Genomic DNA, 14,264 nt, shown 5'->3' with positions numbered 1-14,264 from the left:
TAAGTCATTTGGTTTTCGTGGATAGTTTTTGTTCTTATTTGGTGGCCTGTTGGCTTGATATGTATAGACTTTTGGCTTTATGGTATTTGACAGTTTTTTTGAATGCCAGTTGACTTGTGTATTTTGCTTACCGTTTGGGTGAAGGACAGTTAACCAGATGTGGATAAACAATTTGCGTGTGTAGTTTTTTAACCAAACTGGTTAAAACGTAATTTACAATTACAATTATTTTTTTTTCAGATTGGACTGTCTGAAGGGTATTATATATATATTGGAAAACATTAAATGTATGTTATTGAAGGCCAGTTTTGCTCTGAATAAACAGGTTTGGTCGTGTTGTCAGTTGACAGTTTGTTGAAGGCAGGTTTTTCCAGATGCGGATAATCCAGTTCGCTGTCGTGGTCAGTTGACCAAAATTTCTCAAAACGCATGTTGACATTGCATTTTCAAATGTTTGCAAACTTTATTGTTCAGCAGCTAGACTGTTCGAAGAATAAATAACGTATTGGAGAACATTAAAGTAATAGGGCTGCTCGAAAGGTATTTATGGCTTTTTGTGTAATTATGTATTAGAAAATAACTTGTTTATATTTATAAAGATCATAGTATTGGTGATGACGGTATTAATGTTCTTGATGATGATAATGTCATTGATGATGCAAAATACAAATAATTATAATTTATTGTATAAATATTGTTTTTATTATATCTGTTTTATTTTCTTTTGTATTATTTGAGTGGTCAGTTGACCGTTTGTTGAAGGACATAATATCCCTAATTAGGATAAGCCGATTGGCTTGTGTGGTCAGTTGACCGTTTTTGTATGTCCATAGTGTGCCTGATGTGGATAAGCCAGTTGATGTGTGTGGTCAGTAGAACGTTTGTTTGTTGAAGGCAATATTGTGCCCAGCCATTCTATGCCTGTTGAGGATAAGCCAGTTGGCTTTGTAGTTGGTTGACCGTATTTGAAGGCTATAGTGTGCCGAATTTGGTTGAAACACATACTTTTATTGCATTGACAAATGTTTACAAATGTATCTTTTCAGTAAAATGACAGTTCGAGAGGTATGTATCATGGTAGAGAATATTTATGTATTCATTTTATGTTTCATTTTGTTGTTAATAACTTGTATTCTCACTTTGTTGTATTCAAAAGTCCTGTCAAATACAAACACCCACTCGTTTTTTGTCTTTGGGTTATTATTGGTATGGAAAACATTTGTTAAGAGTAACGAGGATAACAATGATGTTTGTATCGATGATTAGGATAATGATGAAATTTAATGTTAATGATGTTGATATGATTATGATGATATGGTTGATAACGATGATGAGAATTTAATAGTATTTTGAGAATAGAGAATAATAAATTTACTCACAACTATGAGTAAATGACATTTTCCCGGTTTGATAAAAACGGTATTGTAGTAGTTTTAGAACTATTAGTAGTATTATTTAGAAGAGTGTTTATGGTTATGAATTAGCGCGAAAATTTCACAGGTTTTGTGTGTAGGATTTAGCGCGAAAACGCACGGGGTTCTCGTTTTGGGGTTTGTATGATTTGCAAACATATTGAGTCGCAATTCCAGGTGTGATACAGTCGATATTTCGTTTACTTTCAGTTCGGTTTTTAGTCCATGTGAGATGGGATCTTAACACGAACGATTCCTTTACCGTGAAAGTCAATACGTGTATTTTCATTTAAGTCTGAAACAGCTAATTTTTACTTGATTATTTTGTTTTATCTTTTACTTCATTGTGTTTTTAATGTGAATTTTAAATCTTAGTTACGTGTAGCATATTTTAGACTCTCACTTCCTGGAGATATTTCTTCGTACATATTTTTTGAAATCTTAGTATGTTCAAATTTTAGTTTTATCTTTTTTTTTTGGTTATGAAACGAACGTTTAATTTAACAAGTTATTCTTATTTTCTATACTTTAATACGAATACTTCAGCTTATCGTTTTGGTTTGACTGGTTAGATGTGGATATTGGTTTAATACAGATGTTCCAAAATTTCGTCATGCGCATGTATATAATACTCGAAGTCTTATGATTTATCTACACTCGTTTTAAGTATACGTTTTTGGATTGCACGAAATTTCGTCATTTTTATAAAAATGACGTTTTCGTCAGCACTTAAATTCGCCAATTCCTGACTTTGAAAAAAAATGCTTCAGTCAATATCCGATTTGTTTGTCCGAAATATATCGCGGTTGCGATAAATCGTAGTAGGGAAAGAGGGAGGACACTTGGGAGCAGGTGGGGCCTGTTTGTCACATGTCAATATACTAGTCTTTTGTTATCAGGTGATCAGTAATTGGCTCCCATTAGTGTATCATTATTAAGATTAGCGGATTAGTGGGACCGAATAACCGTTAACGAGTGTTTGAAACAGTGAAGCCAATTGCCAATTGGTCTTTTTCATTTATTATCATCGCCAAATTAATAACAATCTTACCTTTATCGGCGCAAATTAGAGAAGATGCGAAGATTATTGGTTAAAATTAGTGTTATCAAACTATTTGGTCAATTTTCAATACAGTTACAATAGTTTTGCATCGTAAATATTTGATCACTTTAAATTAGATTGAATGCAATAGGATACAAAGCAATGTTTTATTGCATCATACTCAGTCATTTGAAACACGTGCTTTCCGGGGATTTCCTGAAAATCGCGCAAAAATATATGCGAATTTTTGTAAACAAATACCCTACGTTTGGATGGAACTAATCGTCATGATTGCTAATTTCTCTTTACCTGTTACGTTTTCAATTGCTACAAGTAACATTGATTTGAAACATGTATCGTAAAACTTGTCAAAGCTGTCAATAATTAAAATATCGATAGCCCATAAACGAAGCACAAGCTTTTTTTACATCTGTATTGTTGTTAAACGCAAACAACCAAACACAAATCAATATGGTCTTTATACATTTGTAATCAATGCGGAGAATGTATGTAAGTCAGGTGTTGATCACACATCATCATCTTTTAATTTCGTTTATTGTCTTTGATCCGGATCCTCTGCGTGGAGGCTGTATAATTTGCAACAACGCTGAAAAACACAATACACACAATGGGTAATAAAGTTGTTAACAATTAGCGCTAATCATTACTATTCTACCTAAACGAAGTCAACGCAGTCGATACAGCTGTACTGCACTCGCGTTTTAGAGCAATGTCACGTGTCAGTTAAGTACACTGTGTAATCTACACCCTTTTGTGTCAGAACCGGATTAATCTTGATTACGAAACAGACGGAGTATGTATGCGTGGATAACGTTGGATTTTAGGGCCTCATGCCTTTGGTAATTCAGTTTTTATAATTTGTTCAAATATGGGACATAATTGTTCGTTAGGATCTTTAATTCGGCAATCGGTCGACTGACGGAATATACGAAAATTAATGCCTGACGATAAATAATGGTTTCACAGTAATTTGAGTGATCTTGTTGATGTGCGAGGTGCATACGGGGTGCTTTTGATGTTTGTTTGTTATGTTAAATTATGTTCTACTAAAAATAGTTAACGTTTACAATATAATAAAAGCTGCTTATTTGTAGGTTTCTCTTAAATTAGAGGTTTCGGGGGGGGGGGGGAGGATGATGAAGGCACCCAGACACCGGTCTTGAGACATGGGTCCCCATACGTCCCCCTGCCTTTAAAAGAAAAAAGAAAGAAACGTTAAATGAGCAGAAGGATTGCGTATCCCGCTCGCGGTTTCACCTGAATCGTTCATTACAACCGATTATTGTATGGGTTGTACTTGAAGTACACTTCACATGTATACTTCTCTTGACTGGTGGTGATGGATAAATCTTGCAAATAATTGCAGCTTCTTTAAACAAAAATAATATTTCACATTTGTAAACTTACACAATTTTAAGCAATTTAACGTGATTGATGGGCGTTGGACGTCCTGTGTGCGCTTTGGGCATCGGTCGGGATCAGTATATTCAAACCTTAACTCTTGAATTTAGGTTTCGTCTTACGTCTGATGTGCATGAATACATTTTCACTATTTTCACGTAACACATAACACAGTTTAAGTTTAAATTGCACCGTTTACGGTCGTCTCGAGACTCATCAACTGAGCGGTGGCATTTACGTCGATCTCCGTTGCACATAGAAGACAAACGGGCGTCAGAAGAATTTTTTGTTGCATTTATATGTAGAAAGTCCTGTCAAATACAAACACCCACTCCTTTTTTATCTTTCGGTTAGTATTTGTATTGAAAACATTTGTAAAATTTGTTATCAGTCTCAATAGAGATTCAAAATTAAATTTAAACATAATTAAATAACATTTTTTAAACAACATTCCGTTTTAAACACACAATAAAAACGATTTTTTTCTTTAATTATTAACATTTTCATTCCTACGCAGAACTACTTTGGGGGAAGCATAATTCCACAAACCAGGGGAATGTGATGCGTCTTAGTATAGAGGTGACAATAACGTAGTGACGTCACCATCTACCTATATAATGGATGATAGGATGATGATGATATGATTAATATAGATAATACTTAGTTAGCGTTGAATAGAGAGAAGTCTATGTTCCGAGGCTTAGATCACCGGGAGCGCGAGCCTTGGCGAGCGCTTTCGGTGTTTGAGCCGAGCAACATAAACTTCTCTCTATTCAAAGCTTATCCTAGTATTATATTCATCCCATTGATTTGTTTCAACGTGACATTTAACATAAAAAGATCTAATAACCTTAACAATAAATTTGATTCATTCTTAAAAGCGCTTTAAATCTAACGAATGTAACCATGCGTAGTGATATAGAATGTATTTGTTCTGGTACGCAAAATAGTCTAAAAAAATTCACACAAAACTGTAAAACGAGAAAAAATACCACCATATTTCTCGATTAAATTTTACGCAGCATGCAAATTGTAACACATTACGACCGCGAAAAGAAGATTTTACTTTAATATAATTCATTTTATTTTCCAAAGAAAATGATCAAAATCCAATACGGCGGCGATTGCTGCTGACAAAATGATGTCGATCATCGATGTCAACATACATGTACATGAAGATTTACACACATAGCCGTTCTAAACATAAGTTATCAAAAAAACTATACTCGCCTTATTATGTCATGGACGCTGCAGATTTTGGTGGCGTCTAGATCTAGCCTTCAAATCATGTAGTTTGTGACCCAAACACAATATAATCCGTAATAATTCTATTAAGCTTTGAAACACTTGTTGCAAACGTGTTATTCTTACTGAATAGACTTTCTTTGATAAAATAACAAAGACAAAGTTTATTCATCAAAGAAAATACCCTTACGATTACTTACATCCAATAGCAAAACAATCCAAATAGACTACTGAACCAAAACACACACCCATCAGTATGTTCTATACACACAATTTCACATCCAAATAGGCACATTAATTCTGAAAATCAAAAACTCGAATAAGCTAGATCCACATGTAGATCTAAATCCTTCGTCTCACCGGTTCCATCCGAGGTAAGTAGTCCATAGAATATGCACTTTTTCATAATTATATCCAGGATAAATTAACACGAACAAAATGCGCGTCTTCAATGTTTTATTCCCAGACATCGCATAATAGTTTCGTGTACACCAAACGATGACATCACTTACGTTTGAAAAATGACGCAATAAGTATGTCATTTTATGACGCCATCAATCAACTGATTCATTATACGGATGGCGAAAAAATATGTTCCTTGACTAGATTTAAAGGTTGAATGTCGTATAATTTTAAAGCTTAAGTTTTCTCGACTCTAGAGATTTCTAATGAAAAATCATTCAGTGGTAGAATAAAAACATATTGACGGACAGACTCGATAGTCTAATTATTATATTAATGTATTAACCTTAACCTAAGGCTTTAACGTTAATAATGACTGAAAGGACCTAGATGCTGTCTAACAAAGGTTTTCAGAAATACATACACAGGCCGAAATGATAATTCGCGGAATATTAAAATGGTCAACCTATATACCTAGACATCGGAGATATGTCTATTTAACATTCTCAGTATTCACCAATCTATTCCAAAGCATAGAACTATAAACATATTGTGCAAATGGTTTCAGTCATTATTTTATTGGTTTATTTAAATACTGTTAACAAAGAACATTTAATTCCGTAAATACTCGTGGGTTTCGCTGATCTCACGTGTGTAGCCTATGTTGTCTGGAGTGTTGTCATGTTGTAATGTCCACTTTTATAGAGGCGGAACAGACGCTCTGAAAGAATGTTTGGAGAATATTCGACGTTCGTTAGAAATTGAATGGTGGTATGTGCGTGCTTAATATAAGCATACATTTGTGTAGCTTTGAATTTGCAATGCGTTACACACATTGGCTTATTATCCTAACTTATATTAGCATCTGCACATAACGCTCTATTTTTGTACACAAATAAAATTGATTTAAAACGTTTTCGTGTAGGGAATGATATTATAATATAATGGCGGAATTATCTAAAAAGATACTAACCTTTTATCTCTTTACACGCTCCGTAATTGCAGCCTGTATCCCCGCAACAAACATCGCACATGACACTTTCATGGTTACATTCCAACGAGGTTCTGTTCAGACAATGTTCCATGTCTCGAAAAAGTACCCTCGTCAACGTTTTGCAGATCTGAAGATAGACTATATAATATGACAATAATGAATCTCTATAAAGATCGTCAGCAGGGGCGTAGCTGCTATTAGGCACAGCTGGCCCGGGCCTACATTGTTTTTAACATAAACAATATAAAATGCTTCAACTTCGAAAGACGCATTAAAATATTGACCCTGAGGGAGTTGACGTGTTAGAAATCTGCATTTTATATTGACATAATCATCAGACAATGGAATCTGGTTGTGTTCAAATGACATATCTTCCAATTAATCAACTCTACTTCTTTATTGTGCATAGATTCTAGCTCGCTTCTTTTCACGTGACTTGCTGTTATACGTTTACATAGATCTACATGTAGATCTACTTTTCTCCCTTTCAACACTACAGTAAATTGTAATCGATTATCGGTGAATTTTCAAGAAACATTCCGAATGATGTTTTTGAACGCGGAAAATTGAAACGGAGCACTTGCCCCTGTATCCCGATCAATTGACTTAATCCGGGTCGGTTCGGTCCCTTGATGCCGATTAAAAACAAAATTTAGTTCTCTGACATTGAGATAAAACAGTAAAATATCAAAGAAAAAAGGCCAAAGTCTGATATTGTCTTATCTTATTATTTGTCTAGATATGCTTTAAATCGCACCACAGGCGTTATTGTATTTCAAAATTTTCCTAGGAAGGACCCCCGGACCCCCCGTTTTTATGAATCTGTCTGTCTGTTTGTTGGTCGGTCGGTCTGTCGGTCTGCCTGCCTGCCTGCCTGCCTGCCTGTCTGTCTGTATGTCTTTCTGTCTGTCTGTCTGTCTTTTAGTCTGTCTGTCTTTTAGTCTGTTTGTCTTTCTGTCTTTCTGTCTGTCTGTCTGTCTGTCTGTCTGTCTGTCTGTCTGTCTGTCTGTCTGTCTGTCTGTCTGTCTGTCTGTCTGTCTGTCTGTCTGTCTGTCTGTCTGTCTGTCTGTCTGTCTGTCTGTCTGTCTGTCTGTCTGTCTGTCTGTCTGTCTGTCTGTCTGTCTGTCTGTCTGTCTGTCTGTCTGTCTGTCTGTCTGTCTGTCTGTCTGTCTGTCTGTCTGTCTGTCTGTCTGTCTGTCTGTCTGTCTGTCTGTCTGGCTGGCTGGCTGTCTGGCTGTCTGTCTGTCTGTCTGGCTGGCTTTTTGTCTGTCTGTCTGTCTGTCTGTCTGTCTGTCTGTCTGTCTGTCTGTCTGTCTGTCTGTCTGTCTGTCTGTCTGTCTGTCTGTCTGTCTGTCTGTCTGTCTGTCTGACTGTCTGTCTATCTGTGAAGACATTTTGTGTAACAATTTCCTGGCAATGCCTGCATAGAAAATAAAGATTCGCACCATCATTATATAATGTAATCCCTTTGAATAGGTATACTCACTTATATATATATATATATATATATATATATATATATATATATATATATATATAGTATGTACTTGTCGAGTGATTCTTTTTGCGGACGAAGAAACGGAATGACAGTTTAAAAGCAAAAATGGTTGATATATAAAAAGGTCGACAGCCAAATACGTATGCATACTATGTATACGTCATCATCTTCATTACCAGCACCATCATAATCATCGTGACAATTTGCATCGCTGTCGTCACCACCGCCATCATAACCATTATTGTGGTAACAACAACAAGAACGTGATTTCCTAACGTTCAAACTGACAGTTTAACAAACCTAATATCACCCCACTAGTTATTATTGCGACCCTAATGCAATCAATATAATGAAGACATTCAGAATATATAGAGAATACTAGGTTAGCGTTGAATACAGAGAAGTTTATGTTGCGAGGCTTAGAACGCCGGGAGCGCGAGCTTGGCGAGCGCTTTCGGTGTTCGAGCAGAGCAACATAAAATTCTCTTTATTAAACGCTAATCCTAGTATTCTATTTATCCCATTTGATTTTTTTTTCAACGTGACATTTAACATGAATAGATCTAATAACCTTAACCATAATTTTAATTCATTGTTAAAAGCGCTTAAAATCTAACGAATGTAACCATGCGTAGTGATATAGAATGTATCTGTTCTGGTACGCAAAACAGTCTTTACAAAATTCACACACAACTGTAAAACGAGAAAAACTATCAGCATATTTCTCGATTCAATTTTACGCAGCATGCGAATTGTAACACATTACGACCGCGAAAAGAAGATTTTACTTTAATAGAATTAATTTTACTTTCAAAAGAAAATTATCAAAATCCAATATGGCGGCGATTGCTGCTGATAAGATGATGTCGATCATCGATGTCAACATACATGTACATGTAGATTTACACACATAGTCGTTTTAAACAAAAATTATCAAAAAAAACTATACTCGCCTTATTTTGTCATGGACGCTGCAGATTTTGATGGCGTCTAGATATAGCTTTTACATCCTGTAGTTTGTGACCCAACACAAGTTAATCCGTCATATGTCTATTAAGCTTTGAAACACTTGTTGCAAACGGGTTTTTCTTACTGAATAGACTTTTTGTTTGATAAAATAACAAAGACAAAGTTTATTCATCAAAGAAAATACCCTTACGTTTACTTACATCCAAAAGCAAAACAATTCGAATAGACTACTGAACCAAAATACACAACAATCAATATATTCTACACACACAATGTCACATCCAAATAGACACGCACATTCTGAACATCAATTACACGGATAAGCTAGATCTACATCATGAAGATCTAAATCCTTTGTCTCACCGGTTCCATCCGAGGTAAGTAGTCCATAGAATATGCACTTTTTCATATTTACATCCAGGATAAATGTACACGAAAAAAATGCGCTTCTTCAATGTTATATTCCCAGACATCGCACACTAGTTTCGTGTACACCAAAATATGACATCACATTTTTGGAAAATGACGCAATAAGTATGTCATTGTATGACGCCATCAATCAGCTTATTCATTATACGGATGGCGAAAAGTTATGTCCCTTGACTAGATCTAAAGGTTGAAGGTCGTATAATTTTAAAGCTAAAGTTTTCTCGACTCAAGTGACTTCTTATGAAAAATCATTCAGTGGTCAAGTAAAAAAAATAGTCCGTGGGAGCGACAGCTATATTCAACAAGGTGGGATACAGGCTAATTTATCCCATGAGGTTTTATACCGTCAATGTCGGTATAAAAATGGGATAAATCCGTTTCTTTTGGCGTTTACTGCCTCAAAATACAAGCAACAAAGTCGATACTATAATTAAGTGAAATGCTTTGACTATTGGTGATTTTGCTCTTCATGGGCAGTTCTGTATGACTATATACCTACTAAAAAAACAGCACCGTGAAATGAGTTCTTCACGCAGAAAAGCGATGCGTGTTAAACATATTTGGCAGCTCAATCCTTTGTTTAAACTTCACACTTTTAGCATATTTCTCATTTACCTTTCTTATTTGTCACTTGTTCCTATAAATAATAAAATATGCGGAAAAGAAACACAACCGTCAATTTATAAAACTAAAGAATTACAAGCGTATTGATATATCAATATGCAGAGAAATGATAATGGTAGGTGATTTTAAGAAGTCTATATTACTGCTATTAATATGTTGAAACTTACTATTAAACTAATAATATATATGGTATTGTATAGTAAAAGTTACTAGAACAATGAAAAATTTTAAGCCACTTGTATTAACATATCAATACGTTTGTCTTTTTATTCAAAGTCACCCGCCACAATTGTTATGTAAATTCAACTTTTAGAAAAACATACTGGTTGCATACGTATCTGGAATATGAATATACGTGCACATGGTCTTACAAGTAATAGTTGGATAAATAGTTTAACATAATTCGGAATCATGTGTTTCTGTTCGTGACAAAATCTTCAAAAATAAAAACGTAACAAGACAGGGAAGGAGCAGTGTTTGGAAAACTAATATGTGCGTAGTTTACAAATTTATACAATGATGCAAAGTTTGTAGGCAATATCATTTTCAATCCGCTACATTAATAATTGTTGTATGCATGCGAAAGTGAAGTATACTTGGAAAATACTAAATATTAAACATCGATAAATATAATTGTGATTTTGAAAATTTAGTCGGATAACAGTTACAGCAATCGGGGATTCAATTTATGAGATCAACATGTTTATATAATGAATGAGGATGTGTTTTTGGCAGGATATCTTTAACATACAACATGATTGCATAGGATTTAGGATACTATTTGAGTCGACATATGTGATATTTATGAACTTTTTCTGTAACAACGTTCTTAAACGTGGTTCAATCCATATTTTGTGTAACGTACTCACATCAAAATAATATTACAAAAGTAAAGCGCAACACGACATGATTCGGTTAACATAATATTGAGTGGTGTTTTCCAATGTATAAAAAATGTATATGCTCAAAGTGAACATATTTACTTAATGTATTAATATTTGTTCTAATTGTATGCTATAATCGAATGTTTTATTTATACATCAAAATAAATAATTATTCTTTTGCCTAAATAAACGACACGCTCTATGCCTCTATGGACATTTTATTATTTTAATTAATGCGTTTTAGAATTAGATAATTACTTTTTGGTATTCTCTGTGCATCACATGTGCTTTTCAAATAATTTGATGGCTGATTAAAATAACATTGCCAAAAAAAAGAACAGCAATCATAGAAACGCGATTTTATCGAGCTCATATTTTCATTTATAATTGGAATATTATCATTTATAATTGGATCAATATCTTCTTGCACCAACTTTCCAACCAAAAGCAGTCTAACTAAAAACTGTTTTTCTTTCTACAATTTGCGATTGGTAATTCTAAGGAGGATGAAGTAAATATAACCATATCTGGAAATAAACTATATAGATGTTGAGTTAAGTACAAATGTCCGAACAATCAAATTGTAGGTTATATACGTGTTAATATACGCACTCTGGTTGTAGTACTTACAGCCTTGTTCATGCATCCGTAACGATATGTCATGTGTGATCCTGGGTGGTATTCATCGTGCGCAGAGCAGACCTTAAACAACAAATTAGAAATATAATGCCTGTTCATATACAAACCTTCGTAGCGTTCAACTTATATCCATGTAACATACTTGTGTGCATATAAACCAGCGCCATACGTTCCAAGTATACACAACAATGCAGTTTGAAACCTTACCACCATCCCGTTTACCTTCTTATGCAAACACTCTGATTGTAATACCCCCACAGACACAAACATATTTGTTTATACGTATGAGCGTAGGCGAGCCATCACTCTCTAAATAAGTATCACTCCGCACAGATACCTTTCAAATAACTCGCCAAACCACAAACATGTCTGTTTTTAATATTCTACTAATGTTAAACAAACGCTTAATCAATGTGAGCAAACACAAACAATTGAGAGAAATGCATTAAAATGTATGTAACTCTTTACAAATATTTAAAATGGTGTGTTTTTATTGACGAAATTAGCATACAAATCATGTCATTCAACCTCCTAGTTCAAACCATTCAAATGCGACTCACAACCAATGCATTTATCCATAATCCTTATACCGTCCTACTACCTTTGTTGATAAATTGCATCAATGCCTATCATAATTAAATATTGTTTAGACAAAAACAACAGAAACAACACAATACCAAACAAACAACCAAACAAAGCAAGTACTTGGTCAGTGTCACAGTTTGTGAATGTGATGCAGTCTTCCGGACGAGACACCGATGCTTGGTCCGATTTCGAGTCGTCACAGAAGTAGCACTGGGATGCGGTAATATTACCTTAACATGTAAAATCAAATGTTGATAAATTATTCTGCCAAACATTATTTTTTGAAAAATACTTGTATATAGTCAAACACAATTTGTCAAATATTCAACAGAGAGTGAGAAGAAATATTACAAGTTAAAAATAAACACGAATACGACTTTGTTCCTAATGATTAACAACATTTATCAGAAGTAATGTAAAGTTGTATTTCTTTTTTATTCGTATAACCTTACTTCTTTTTCTTGAGTATGTTGACATAGACGAACAATTGTTTGTGCAATATCTACTTGAGAAGTTGTTGAAAGTACAATTCTCCTATCGAGGAAACGTATGATAAACGTACAACTTCATGAGAGACTGCCATTTTCATCGTTGACGGTAAGTTTTCAGTAATAAAATACAAAAAAACAAAACGTTTGAAATTCAATCAAGACATTCTTTTCCTTATCAACCACTTTTACAATAGAACATTGGAATCATCGCCTTGAAACTGTCAATACAACATTGGGTCTTTAAACGTGTTTAAGGGCTAGAAAATATTAACATCTTTCAAAGAATTTACCACTCACAATATAAATGCCAAAATATGACATGTGAATATAATACTTAACAAACAATTTTTTTTATTCCAAGGCCACTTAAGTATCGGAGTGTATTGAAGCGGTTAAGCGGTAGGCTTTTATAGTTTTAGTATTCAAATAACTATGACCCAACTGTGAATATTATAACAATATAAAGTGAACTGCCATTGCTGTTTAACGCGTGTTTTCCAAAACAAAACACGCGTCAGGATACATTATATCGATATATAGAAGTCTATCAAGACAGTTTATGCTTATGTTTTAAGCTTTAAAATAACTGACGAGACGAAGTTGATGCGTGTTCTGTTTGTGGCGAAAAATGTTTAATTTCTGTGGTTCAGATTAACATCTGACAAGTGAGTAGCAATATTTTAATAAAACCTTAATGTTTACCCTTTTATCGATGTTTGATTTGTTGTGCTTTAAAGTAACAACATATGGGCCATGTTTGAGATTAGGGCGCTGAACCGGGTAAAAACGTCCAATACTGTGTTTGGTATTGACAGTTCAGCGGCAGTGACCCGTGTTGTATTCATCTGTTTGTGTAAGTCGTGTATTTTTTTCTAACATGTAAAAACTCGTATTGATGAAAACCATTGCAAATGTCGTTGATGTTTTATGTAAAAATAGTACCTTGTCTAATGCCACACAGGCGACTGTTACAATCATTTGCATATCCGCAGCATCTGAGATATAAAACAAATTGCTTTTTTTCGAATCAGTTTGCATCCATCACCAAGTGCATTGTTTATTACGTTATGCAAGCAAGCATCGTTTGACATATTAACGTTTTAACGTTAAAAGGCCCACCACATTTTGCAAGTTAAATAAAAAATAATGTATGCAAACAAAATAACAAATTATCAAAGTAACATAAGTACTCAAAATCAACGAATATTTCGCAAAATATTTCGTAAAATGAAGTAAACCCAGAACAAGTCAGAGTTCCGTATAGCAGTAGCATAATTTCAACGCTAGATGAGGTATGGTAACATATATATATATAATGCAAATCTTATAATGAAGTTACACATGTCATTATATATCATATATACAAGTTTGTACCAAATCCTTACAGTAATTTTAGAGAAACAATGAAAAGTGTTAGTGGTTCATTAGAAGTGCGATTGAATTGAGCCTTAAGGCGAATACAATTGCTCTATTCATTTTGGGAATGGCTTGGTGGGGTAGGGCGTACTCACTGGGAGCAAACGATGCCCTCATCCCGCTTTCCTGTCGCAACTGCTGTACCGCCATTGCAGTGCTATAAGTACCAGAACAGCAAAGAATATAATACTATATATTTCCATTGTTTAACA

The 14,264-nt window shown here is 34.3% G+C and overlaps 1 protein-coding gene across 1 annotated transcript in view; it reads left to right on the top strand.

Annotated features, from left to right (window-relative positions):
* Positions 1-14,264, top strand: part of LOC127839947 (ZZ-type zinc finger-containing protein 3-like) — a 432,333-nt gene that overhangs the window by 220,054 nt on the left and 198,015 nt on the right. The gene's annotated exons all lie outside the window — the stretch shown is intronic.

The sequence above is a fragment of the Dreissena polymorpha genome, chromosome 7, assembly GCF_020536995.1.
Source record: "Dreissena polymorpha isolate Duluth1 chromosome 7, UMN_Dpol_1.0, whole genome shotgun sequence".
NCBI classification, from domain to species: Eukaryota; Metazoa; Mollusca; class Bivalvia; order Myida; family Dreissenidae; genus Dreissena; species Dreissena polymorpha.
Note: the sequence above shows the minus strand (reverse complement) of the source record. Positions and strands in the feature narration are given on the sequence as shown.